We start from the raw sequence: 12,588 nt of genomic DNA on the forward strand, positions 1-12,588 counted from the left end.
ATACATTTGTCAAGAATGATGTGGTACAACACTTAATGATTGTCATAGGGGCCAAATAAGCAATGAAGAAGCAATATCAATAAAAATCTTAGGATATATTCAGAGTAGTTCCTGTTTGCTGCTCTGATCTCCCTTGTTAATATTTATCTGGCCTGATTAAGTGAAATAATAGCTGTAATGAAGTTTGTCCATGATTCACTGAAATAGTAAAGGCCTGGAACAAACTTCCCGCAGACCCAGTAGCTGAATCCACAGCAACAGCGTTCAAACATGCCTGGGACAAACATACAGCCATCCCAAGACCAAATACAGAAACAGGACAAGGGCAGACTAGAGGGACCAATAGGTCTTTTCCTGCCTATGTCCATGCTTGCCTACAAATATATGACATCGTTCTAACCATCATCAGTCTCATTGGAGTATGATTAATATGTGCCATGGTTCTTAATTTACACCTGAGGGAACTGGGGCCCCCAGGCCCCAAGAGGGCAGCAAAAGGCCTCTACCCAAACAGGCAGCGCAGCAGCATGAAGCTGCCACCGAGGGCCCAACCGTCCTCCTTTTTTATTTTATGTTGTGTTTATGTTGTTTTATTTTCATTGTTTTTTGGGGGGCCACGAACCGGGAGGGGCCGCACCCGCAAGCCCCCACCCTAGCCCCCCACATCCCCAAGGGGGCTACCACAAGGATCCCCCCCAAAAATAGGGGGGGGGCAACAGCCAAACGGCCTCCCCGCCGGACCCGAAGCCCCCAAACCGTTCCCCGAGCCTCCGATGAGGCTCTCAAAATGGCGACCGCAACACGCGGCCGCCTGTTACGTGGGGTGGGGGTGGGGGCCTCACGCGGGACCCCTGCCGCAAGCCCGTTGCTGCCCAAGACTCCTTGAAAAATATGCAGACCGGCAGCCTCGATGGGCGAAGCGAGCGACGAGCAGTGCCCCAAGCCTCTAACGAGGCCCGAAATGACGGCCGCCTCACGCGGCCGCCGAAAGGCTCCAAGAGCAGACAGCCGAGTGTCTGCTCTTAGCATCAGGTCCGGGCGAACAGGCTTTCTTCCCGGCCTGCTGTCCCTTAAATAGGGCCAGCAGGCCCCGCCCGGACCCGACGTCATGCCCGGCCACGTGGGAAGGGCATTCTCGGCCGAAATCTCGCCTCGCGAGATTTCGGCCGAAAACAAGATGGCGGCCGCCATCGGAAGGGTCCGAGTCTGCCCGGCCCCTTCCGCAACAGCGCCGTGGGGCCGGTGAGTCAGCCGGCGATATTCCCTCACAGAGATATATTAAACAAGGTAGATGAAGAAAAACACACCACTACTGAGGACATAACAATCAATAATCAGTCAATCAAACTGAAAAGATGTCCACCCATCTCAAATGGAAAGTAATGAAAGCAATGAAAAAGTAATTTTGGCTATTGATATACAGTTTATAAATTCTTTCTTGTTAGGATTATTTTGTGTTTATGCAGATTTATGGCAAACATTCTGTATCCTCACTTAGTGTATTCTAAGAATATTACCAAATTAATTTTCATGAGGTTGTTTTCCTGCTAGAAAAGTTAACCACATTTCATTTAAAATATTGACTCTCCCGAAAAATTTTACTTCACTTTTTCATAATTTCAAATCCTTTCTGCAGAGCAGTTCAATATAACCAAAGTTACATATACAGTGGTACCTCTACTTAAGAACTTAATTCGTTCCATGACCAGGTTCTTAAGTAGAAAAGTTTGTAAGTAGAAGCAATTTTTCCTATAGGGATCAATGTAAAAGTAAATAATGTGTGCAAACCCATTAGGAAAGAAATAAAAGCTTGGAATTTGGGTGGGAAGAGGAGGAGGAGGAAGAAGAGGAGGAGGACAGTCGCTGCCCAAAGCGAAGGGAGCATTTCTTTTCTCTGGGTGCTGGCAGAGATTTATTTTCTCTCCAAGCGCCCAGAGAAAGGAAAATGCTTTGTTCTCTCTGGACTGCCAAAGCCTCCTTAAGCGCCACCGAAAGGCTCCTCTAGCAGCCCCGAAAAGCAGGAGATGTCCGGGATTAAAGGGGGAAGGGCAGGAAACTGGCTGGGTCTTTGTTCCGCTCTCAAATTTCCTGGGAAAGTTTTCTGGGTTCGGTTTCTTAAGGAGAAAATGGTTCTTAAGAAGAGCCAAAAAAATCTTGAACACACGGTTCTTATCTAAAAATGTTATTAAGTAGAGGCGTTATTAAGTAGAGGTACCACTGTATATGTTATACTGTATCTCCAAATAAAACTATTGTACACTATTATATACCATAGGTTCACAAGAAATGGAACTAAGATATAAGTATGACCATTTTCTGAAAAGGTAGAGTTTTCATGTGAGATTATTACATTTCTTATGACATGTATTTGTGCAAATAAACAAAAATCTGTCATAGTAAGACGAAAACCTATTAAAATGCATATGGGTCAACATAAAATTTAAAAAATGACATGGCCATAGGTATATACTATAGGCCACCTAATCAAGCAGAAAAAAATAGATATCACTTTTGCCAATCAACTAACAAACATATATAGGAAACATATTACAATAGTAATGGAGGATTTCAATTACCCTGATATCAATTGGAAAACTAATTCTGCACCAAGTGAGAAATCAAATAGGTTCCTAAGCAACCTAGCTGACAACTTTGTTATCCCAAAGGTAAAGGAGGGAATTAGAGGACAAGCATACTAGATTTAATATTTACAAAGAAAGAAGACATAATAGATGTAATAGACAAGCGAAATGCAGTGAACTTAATTTACCTGGACTTCAGTAAAGCATTTGACAAAGTGGACCATAACCTACTACTCTGCAAATTTTTTTAAAAAGTGGGATAGATAGCAACACAACCAGGTGGATTGATCTAGATGTGGGAACTAATTAAATTTGCAGATGACACCAAACTAGCAGAAGTAATCAATTTGCAGATGACACCAAGCTGGCGGAAGTAGCCAATACTCCAGAGGACAGGCTCAAGATACAGATGGACTTTGAGAAACTCAACAGAGGTATACACTCTATGGCTAGGGCTATAAAGCCCAAGTTAGACCACACCTAGAGTACTGCATTCAATTTTGGTCACCACACTACAAAAAAGACATTGAAACACTGGAGAAGGTGCAAAAGACAGCAACTAGGATGATAAGAGGACTGGAAACAAAAACATACTGGGCATGGGCATGTATAGTCTAACGAAGAGAAGGACCAGGGGAGAAATGATAGAGTCTTCCAATACTAGAGGGGATGCCACAGAGAGGAGGGGGTCAGGCTCTTTACCAAAGCACCAGAAAGCCAGACAAGGAACAACGGATGGAAGCTGACCAAAGAGAGATTTAATCTGGAAACAAGAAGGAACTTTCCAACTGTGAGAGCGATCAACCAGTGGAACGGCTTGCCTGCGGAGGTTGTGAATGTTCCAACAGTTGAGACTTTCAAGAAGAGATTTACCTGCCATTTGTCTGGGGTGATATAGGTTTTCTGCTTGAGCAGGGAGCTGGACTAGATGACCTACAAGGTCCCTTCCAACTTAAGTAAGTAAGTAAGTAAGTAAGTAAGTAAGTAAGTAAGTAAGTAAGTAAGTAAGTAAGTAAGTAAGTAATAGAGAGATTTGAAACTGCAGGAATCTTGGATGACAGTGACCATTTCATACTGGAATTTAACATAATGTAAACACAACCAATAGAATATAATGATACCAGAATCTTAGAGTTTAAAAGAGCTGATTTTAATAAAACTCAGAGAGAACTTGGAAAAGATTTCTTGGATGAAAATACTAAAGAGAAAAACAACCCAAGAATCTCACTAAAGAGAGAAGACGGCAAGGAAGTAACAGGCAACAGAGAAAAGGCAGAGGTGCTCAACTCATTCTTTGCATCAATCTTCACACAAAAAGAACTAGAGTTCAATCTACCAGAAACATAACTGTAAAAAACAGACTAAAAGTTAACATAAGCAAATAAAATAGTAAGGGATCACTGAAGGAAATAATAGTGGGTGCAATTGTCTCACTGTTTAAAGTAAGCATTATGTATGTATAGAAGATCAACAACTGAACAATTAAAATCATGAAAGCTTTATGAAAGATTGGGAAACATACATTAAAAGGCAGAAAAACTGTAAGATAAAGCATATGAAGAAAAGGTGAAACGGAAAACATGTCCAAACAGTAGGGATATCTTTCTAGTGATGAACCCAGATTGGGTTCAGAACAGATAAGATTTTTACCCAACACTCTAAAGAAGAAAAATTAGTTATTAGTTATCATGAAACAAAAGTCATGATCTTTTCTAAAAGTACTGACATTCACAAATGATGGCTAGATGATCATGCTGTAGAGCAGATAACATATCTTTAATATTTTAGAAGTTTATCAAATATCCAGAATGAAAACTTCACATCAGTTATGCCTCCCAAAATGTGTCATAACAATATTAAAATTTCTTTGGATGCAGAGATAGAGTTTTATTTCAACTGACATAAAAACTGTTAATTTTGGTTTTACAATAAGGGTTTTTAGTTGTTTTAGTATTGGATTTACATGCTGTTTTTTGTTACTGTTGTTAGCCGCCCCGAGTCTACAGAGAGTGGCGGCATACAAATCCAATAGATAGATAGATAGATAGATAGATAGATAGATAGATAGATAGATAGATAGATAGATAGATAGATAGATAGATAAATAGATAAATAGATAAACAAACAAACAAACAAACAAACAAACAAACAAATAGTGGTAAAAATTTGTTCCACAGTTATTCTATGGCTATAAGCTCTTATTTTAACTTCAGATCTCTTGTAAAATTAAAACCAGTGTTTTTAACATTCTTTTTCCTGTCCCCACAGATGTGTTCCAAATGTGGCACTGAGATTAGAAACCAAACTGTTTAGAAATGAAACCAAAATCTGACTAGTTATTTTATTTTGCTTCAACTTGGTTCTGAATGGGCTGTTCCCTCTAGCATCATGGACAATTATATGTCTAGGGTTACTATATTTCTACAGCTTTGTGTCTAAGCAATTATTAGTGGTAGGACTAGATAGATAAAAGAAGGAAAAACAGACCTGGGACACAGATTCACAGAATAACCTAAACGGCATTTTTAAGACCTGTACCCTGTGAATCCAGAGATATTCTTTATTATTTTCTCTTGCCTATGCCAAATTTTCAGAGATGCCATAATATTCCAGTCCTGTATCTTGGCAACTTTAGGACTTGTAGACTTCAACTGCCAAAATTCCTCAACCAGCCACACTGGCTGAGGAATTCTGGTTGTTGAAATCCACAAGTCCCAAAGTTGGAGACTCCTGCTCTAGGGCAGGGGACCCCAAACCCTAGGTCATGGACCGACACTGAGCCATGGCATGCCAGAAACTGGTCTGTGCGAACAAATGAAGCCTCATCTGTATGATGCAGGCAACATGTAAAACAACCCCTGTGTCCCAAAGTTGCTTTTTCAAGAGGCAACTGGACTTTCTGGTTTTTCCTTGAACACGTTTCACTTCTCATCTAAGAAGCTTCTCCAGCTCTCCAAGAAGCTTTTGGGATGACAAGAAGCAAAATGTCTTCAAGGAAAAACCAGGAAGTCCAGTTACTCTTGAAAAAGCACCGGTGGAGACAACCATGCCCTAGATGACTGAGAACATCCATAAACTTTTAACAACCCCTCCGTCCACAGAGAAACCTTTCTCCATGGAACCAGCCCCTTTGGCCCAAAAGGTTGGGGGCCACTGCTCTAGAAACTTTGTCCAGATAAATCAGGAGACACTGAAACAATGTTCTTTATTGGTGATTGTGGACCTTTTTTGGTTTGCGTGCCAAAAGGAAAGAGCACAGGGGACTCACATGCGTGCATGCCCACCCCACAATTCCACGCATCCCCCCATGCATGTTCACATGACCCCTCATCTCCCATGAAATAATGGCATGCCCATTTTTTGTTCTTCCCAGGCTTCAAAGCCTTTCTAGGAGCCTGGGCAGGGCAAAAATGGCTTCCCCACCCTCCCCGGAAGCCTGCAGAGGCAGAAAATGGCCCATTTGCCAACTTCTGGTTGAACCAGAAGGCCCATTTTTTTGCTCTCCCCAAGCTTCAGAGTATTTCTAGGAGCCTGGGGAGGGTGAAAACAAGGGGTGAGGAAGGCCATTTTCGCCCTTCCCAGGCTCCTAGAAAGGCTCTGGAGCTTGGAGAGAGCAAAATAAGGGTATTCTCCACCCTACTCCAGAGGCTGAAAACAGCCTGTTTCCTGACTCCCAGTAGGCCCAGCAGGCCCAAAAATCAGCTGGCCTCGCATGCCTGCCAATATGGCTCCGCATGCCACTTGTGGCACGTGTGCCATAGGTTCGCCATCACAGTTCTACATGGTAAATACATTTTCTGTTCAATATCTATTGGGAGGTAGATGTTCTAAAGCTACATATTGTATTTATACATCATTTTATTTAGGACTTGGAATTCAACATATACAGGGCTGAAATAGTTATGTGAAATTTTAGGGCATTTTTTTAAAAAAAGCTTAAATATCTTGAATTCTAACTATTTTACAGTTACCTTATATTCATTAATATGTTTTTATGCTGAATATATTTTAGCTGCCTACTGGTCTAAGACCATACTAAAGTATTCATTCACTCTTCCTAGTAATGAATTATCAAGATATACCATTATTATTTTGACGTAAGGACTATAAGAATTCTAATAGAGAATATATCTTAGAAATTGTTTGGGTTTAAACAAGCAATAATGTGCTTCATTTTATTTTGGCAGAAAGCTTGTAAACTATGGTTTTTGACCTATTGAGTGAGTACACTCAACCAATAGTGAGGGTTTTCCCAAGGAAACAGTGGATTACAACAGCATATAAACCAGAACATTAATTTAAATATGATAATGTTTTGATGACCCTAAGGAATCAGAGCTGCACTAAAAAGATGATGATTCAGTGAAAGTGGAACAGGTTAGGATTTTTTTTAGGGGATTTTTTTTCTTTTTTCCTGAAACTGTGTTATGCCTCTATTAAAACTCATACATCCATTTTCTGTGCTGTTCTCTCAATATGATAAGCTACACTGACATCAGTGTTTAATGAAAGAAAATTTTAGGGAAAGCAGAAAAAAGACACATTGTGCACAAGGACAGGGCACAGGTGCTCACACCTTTGCCCATGCTGCTTCTTCAGCAGATCAAGTGAACAGCATGGCACCAATATTTGTATTACTAAATTTACAGCCACACAGCGACTGTTACCATTGGAATGAGGAGTGGAAAAAGTACACAAAAGGGAGTTTCATGCCAGATTTTGTTCACATTTTTAAGTGGAGAAAAAGATTTGTAAACTCAATACACATTATCTAAAAAATAGGTTGGTTGGTATTCAAAGTTGCCAGTTTGTATTCCTCCTCTCCTTTCTCATTGTTTTGTTAATATTTAATAATAGGAACATCTATCACCTGTGCATATGTAAAAATAATTATGTAAGGCTTATGGTAGAATTGAATAGCATGTCGAAGAACAACAAATATGCATAGGGTATATCTGGATATAGGATGTGTTGCAGTTAAGATTCTGCCACTATACACATTTGTGGTTCATTCACAGTCAGTAACTTAATATCTGTACTTTACAGACACAGACATGCAGAACATTTTCTCACTATTTCAGCTGGCAATGAAGTTGGGACATTCACCAGTTTTAATTATGCCATCCTTCATAATGTCTTTACCAATAATACATCTCATTTATTTCCAGTATCAGGGAAGCCACAATATTTATATGCTTCCTAGTAGCTCCAGAATAACCGAACCACCTGCAAAGAATTGTGGCTAAAACTAAACATAAAATTTCCATTAAATCAGACTTATATCAGGCTAGACAAATATAAATCTCTGCTTCAAAAGTAACTTTGAAATGCAGGGACATTCAAAATGCTAATCAAGAATAATTAGAAACAAGAAGCTTTTAAGAATCATTTGCTAAAATTCAGTATTTAAACAAAACTTTCAACTACAAGTAGTTGTAAACTACTACGTAAAACTACTTACAATTGTATTGAACATGGAGGGATTTACATCTAAGTAAACACACACACACATACATTTTTTGGACAAAATTGCATGGTCAAACATGAAAGGCAACATACCTCTCTGTCCCCCTAACCTAAGCTACTGGTATGTACCCTAAGACAATTTATGGGCTTTTCTTTGAAAAAGGAGAAGCAACATGCAGAATTATCTGATTGGCTCTATGTTCATTTCAACTTTTAAAAAACACCCTTGCCATTAAAGTATTCTGATGATCAAGGCAGCAAAATTAAACCTATGTAAGATAAAATAAACATGTATAAATTTATCCTCATTTATAACAAACTGAACTTTAAAAAAAGTGTAAGATTATATAAACTGAAAGATATGTACAAAGAGGGAGAAAAACAATTTCTACCAATATTGATTTTCCTTTAGTTCAGTTTTAAATGGACACTTATCGCCTCTCCTATGAAAGTTGCATACATGATTCCATAGTTCATAGGGCACAAACCCCTTTGTGATAGCTTCTTCAGACTATTTTGGAATTCACAGTCAAGTGGATATAACTGAATTAAAACATGCCTGGGATAAACATATATCCATCCTAAGATAAAATAAAGGAAATAGTATAAGGGCAGACTAGATAGACCATGAGGTCTTTTTCTGCCATCAGTCTTCTATGTTTCTATGTGTGTTTTTACTGTCAGGGATTGAAAACTTAACTACTGTATTCCGAATGATGACAAGAATATCCACATATGCTTCAAAAACTGACCTGAAAAAAATAATTTGTCAACTCTCCCTTTTCTGTAATGCATTTCATTCTTCTTAAAAGGTCCCACGCTATAAAGAATTACTTATAAATTGACAAGAGGTGCAGCTCCCATTCTCTCACAACGCTAAAACCATCCTGAAGATCGTCAGAACAGCCCATCTAAACTACCAATTTCAAACGGATGCCTTTCGCCTTTCTAGCTTTATTTACCATATAAGGACGGGACAACAAAAACAGTACATTCAATCTTACGGAGCTCCCAGACGACCCGCACGGAGAAAACCAAAGCCCTCCTCAAGGCGAACAAAAACAAAAAACAAACCCCATTTGAACTAAATAAAAGAGCTATAGCACGGGGCTAACTTCTTGTAGCGACATGTCTCGAAAGAAGCCTAGCCTAGACGAGGTAACAAGGACACCAGCGGGTAAGGGAAGCCCCGCGGGGTTACTCCGTTCTAGAATTCCTTTTTTTTTTCTTCTTTTTTTTGCAATTTTTTAATGTTTATTTTTCTCCACAAATCCCATTTTAACGCCTTAAAATAAATAAATAATAAACTGGTTCGTAAACCAGTGTCTTATTTTGCACCTTTTCCCCAACTCTTCTTCTTCAGTCTGACCCAACACTGCCCCCTCTCAACCTTCATCCCCTCTTCCTACTTTCTTCCTCCTTCTCTCCCTCCTTCTCTCCTTCCCTCCATTCACCATCTCTCTATTCTCTCCCGAGTTTGTCTACTTCTTTCCGCTCCTCTACCTTCCCCCTCCTCCTTCCTCCCTCGGATGCCGTTTTCCCGAGCGCCTCTCCTCCTCCCTCAACTTATAATTTGACAGGACTGCCATTATGGGCTTCCTTTTATATTTCCTGCTTGTATTCGCTTTCCTTGGAAAGATTTAGGCGAGGAGTCCAAACGCGGCCAAGTTCCCCGGGCATCTGCAGTTTGGAGAAAGTCCGGCCGCTTGCTGTCAAGAGTCCGAAACCTCAGGGCTCTTGAGGTAAAGCGGCGTTTCCCGACCGCATCTTTGGCTGAGGGAGACTTGCCAGCCCGCCAGCCCGCCCGCCTGCCAGCATCCGCGCATCCCCTTGGCTCCCGCGCGCGCTTCGCTTGCCCAGCCGGGGAGGTCGACAGCAACCAAAGGCACAAAGGAGGCGGCGAGAGATCTCCCACATACACACACACACCAGAGCAAGCCCGGCGGCGCCTGTGGTTCCCTTTAACTAACCCCAGACCTTAAACTTGGGCCTCTCCCCCCGCCCTCACTTTGCCCGACACTTAGTTGCTAAGCTGTCTAAGGTCGCCGTCCTGGAGTAGCAACTCCTGTCTGCCTTGGTTGGGAGCGACAGCCTCATCCCGCCGCCAGGCAAAGGCTGGGAGAAGAGGGAGGGGGGGAAAAAGCCCGCCAGGCTGTCCGCACTCACCTTCCCTCCGAATAAGTCCCTCCATCTCAACCCGCCCCAGGGCGGAGGGCTGCCTTTCGCAGAGCAGCCGGAGACCCCCGCCGCCGCCGCAGCCTCCTCCTCCTCCTCCCTTCAGTCTGTCTCCTGCGCGCGGAGGCTGCGTCTGCTGCTCCCACTCCTCCGCTCTCCCCCCACCCCCTCCCTCCCGTCCCTTCCCCGGCTGCTGCCCGGCTGCAGCTAGTCTGGCTCTTCGTGACAGCAGGCAGCAAGACCCGGAGCCGCGGGAAAGAAAGGAGCGGGGCCGCGGCAGGCAGGGAGGGAGGACCAGCTTCCTGCCCAGCCCCTCGCGCGCCTATTCGCAGCCTCTACTGACACCTGCAGGGCCGGATGTGCAAAAAAAAAAAGGGGGAGCCGGACCGGCCTCTGCCCGCCCAAACTGGCCCAGCGGCGAGCAAAAGTTATTCTCCCGCGGGGCGGGTAGGTGGGTAGGGGGCCTTTGCTTGGGTTGTTCCCCGGTTCCTCTTTCAAGGATCCCATCCCGGCAAAGGGCGCAACCAATCCAGTGCACTGCCACTCTTGTTGCCAACTCCCCCGCAGATTTGTCGAGGCTGCGGATCTGTTTTATTCGGGGAGCTTTTGTCTCCCTGCTTCTACCACCACCACCACCACCACCACCACCCCGAGGGAAAAAAATCCCGTCAAAAGGGAAGACAGCGGCTTTGGCCGTAGTTCATCTAAGTTCGCCTCAGCACCGGCCAATGCAGAAGCGAAGACGCGGGCGGGGGTCCAGGTTCAAAGTCAATTCCTTCCCCCGCCACACATACACACGCACGCACGCACGCACGCACACAATTCGGCTGGAGGTTTTCTTGAGGGAAATTCTGGGAAATTACATTGGGGAAACAACAGCTTCCAAACTTCCACATTAGAGGCGTTTCTAAGAGCCCCCAACAAAAGCGAGGGAGATGCCTGGCTTCAGTTTCGACCTTGCTTAGCGCGCGAAAATCTGTGGGGCACTTTAGGGAGGCTGCCGTGCGCCCAAGTCCTCTTCTGCTCTTCCAGACTACCTCGCTGTAATTTTTTTTTAAGGACCATATGGAGTGTTATCCAATTGCTCATATAAGCACATAGCCAAATAAGGGACATCCCGCACAGTGAAGGGCTACCAAAATGTTTACTACCACACTGTGGGCCTGGCTTACTTTGTGGGTGTGGCTTGATGCCCGTGTGACCAGGTTTGACAATGTGCCTTGACCAAGGATTTTCCAAGAGCCTCAAAACAATACCCATGTCAATGGACTCAAAACAGGCAGGTCATCGAATTCACCCACATCCTAGAAGTGAGCAGCTATAGAACAGTGAAATGACAGAAACATCTCACTTAGAATTTTGAAAGCACATTTTGAGCATTGTCATAAAGGTGCCTCCATGATTAAAATGGCCACTCACAAATTAATCGCTTGCTCAAAGGCAACAATCTAAAGTGTCCCTTGCTACTTTCACAGCCTAAGCATCTCAAAATGCTCCATTCCACATAACAGTCTTAACCCTCCTTCCTGCCGACTACCAAACAAAATCAAGGTTTCTGGCAAAACATTAGGTTTCAAGCATTAATCGTTTTATTTTCTAGAGCAGGAGTCCCCAAACTTGGCAACTTTAAGACTTATGAATTTCAACTCACAGAATTCTCAAGCCAGCTATGAAGACCTCTGTTCTAGAGAATACTACAGCCATTCGGAAAGGAGGGGGAGGCAGAAACCCAGATCACATAGAATTAATTCCAGATCTTATCTCCTTATACTTTTCCTAGACACTTTTGTTTGTAGCAGAATCTCCGGTTTTGGGGGTTTTAAATGCTTTTGGGAAGAACACAGAGATTGCCCAAAGAAGATGCCCTGCATTTTCTTTCAATATCTTTTGGTGCAAATTGGGTGCTCTGGGGTGGAGTTCCATTTTTGCTACCCCACTACAGTGGCGTCCCCCCCCACTTCTGGACAGTAGCCCACCCCTGATCCCACAAGAGGAAAAAAAGATTTTGTAGCTCCAAAAAGAAGCCATTCAAATGCACATTTCTGGAGTTAGAGATGACCTTCAATTCAATTCAATTCAATTCAATTTATTAGATTTGTATGCCGTCCCTCTCCGAAGACTCGGAGCGGCTCACAACAACAATAAAAACAGTATAACAATGGAACAAATCTAATAATAAAATTACATTAAAAAACCCCAACAATTTAAAAACCATACAACACATACATACCAAACATAAAATATAAGAAAGCCTGGGGAAGATGTCTTAATTCCCCCATGCCTGGCGATATAGGTGGGTCTTGAGTAACTTGCGAAAGACAAGGAGGGTGGGGGCCGTTCTAATCTCCGGGGGGAGTTGATTCCA

General features: G+C 42.7%; 1 protein-coding gene across 1 annotated transcript in view; it reads right to left on the minus strand.

The window, feature by feature from the left end:
* Nucleotides 1-10,396, minus strand: part of LDLRAD4 (low density lipoprotein receptor class A domain containing 4) — a 336,510-nt gene extending 326,114 nt beyond the window's left edge. Inside the window, exon 1 of the mRNA XM_070747472.1 lies at nt 10,215-10,396. The gene's annotated coding sequence lies outside the window, so the exon portion shown is untranslated. The remainder of the gene's footprint in view (nt 1-10,214) is intronic.
* Between the last annotated feature and the right edge of the window lie 2,192 nt (nt 10,397-12,588).

Source organism: Erythrolamprus reginae, chromosome 3, assembly GCF_031021105.1.
Source record: "Erythrolamprus reginae isolate rEryReg1 chromosome 3, rEryReg1.hap1, whole genome shotgun sequence".
Taxonomy (NCBI): Eukaryota; Metazoa; Chordata; class Lepidosauria; order Squamata; family Dipsadidae; genus Erythrolamprus; species Erythrolamprus reginae.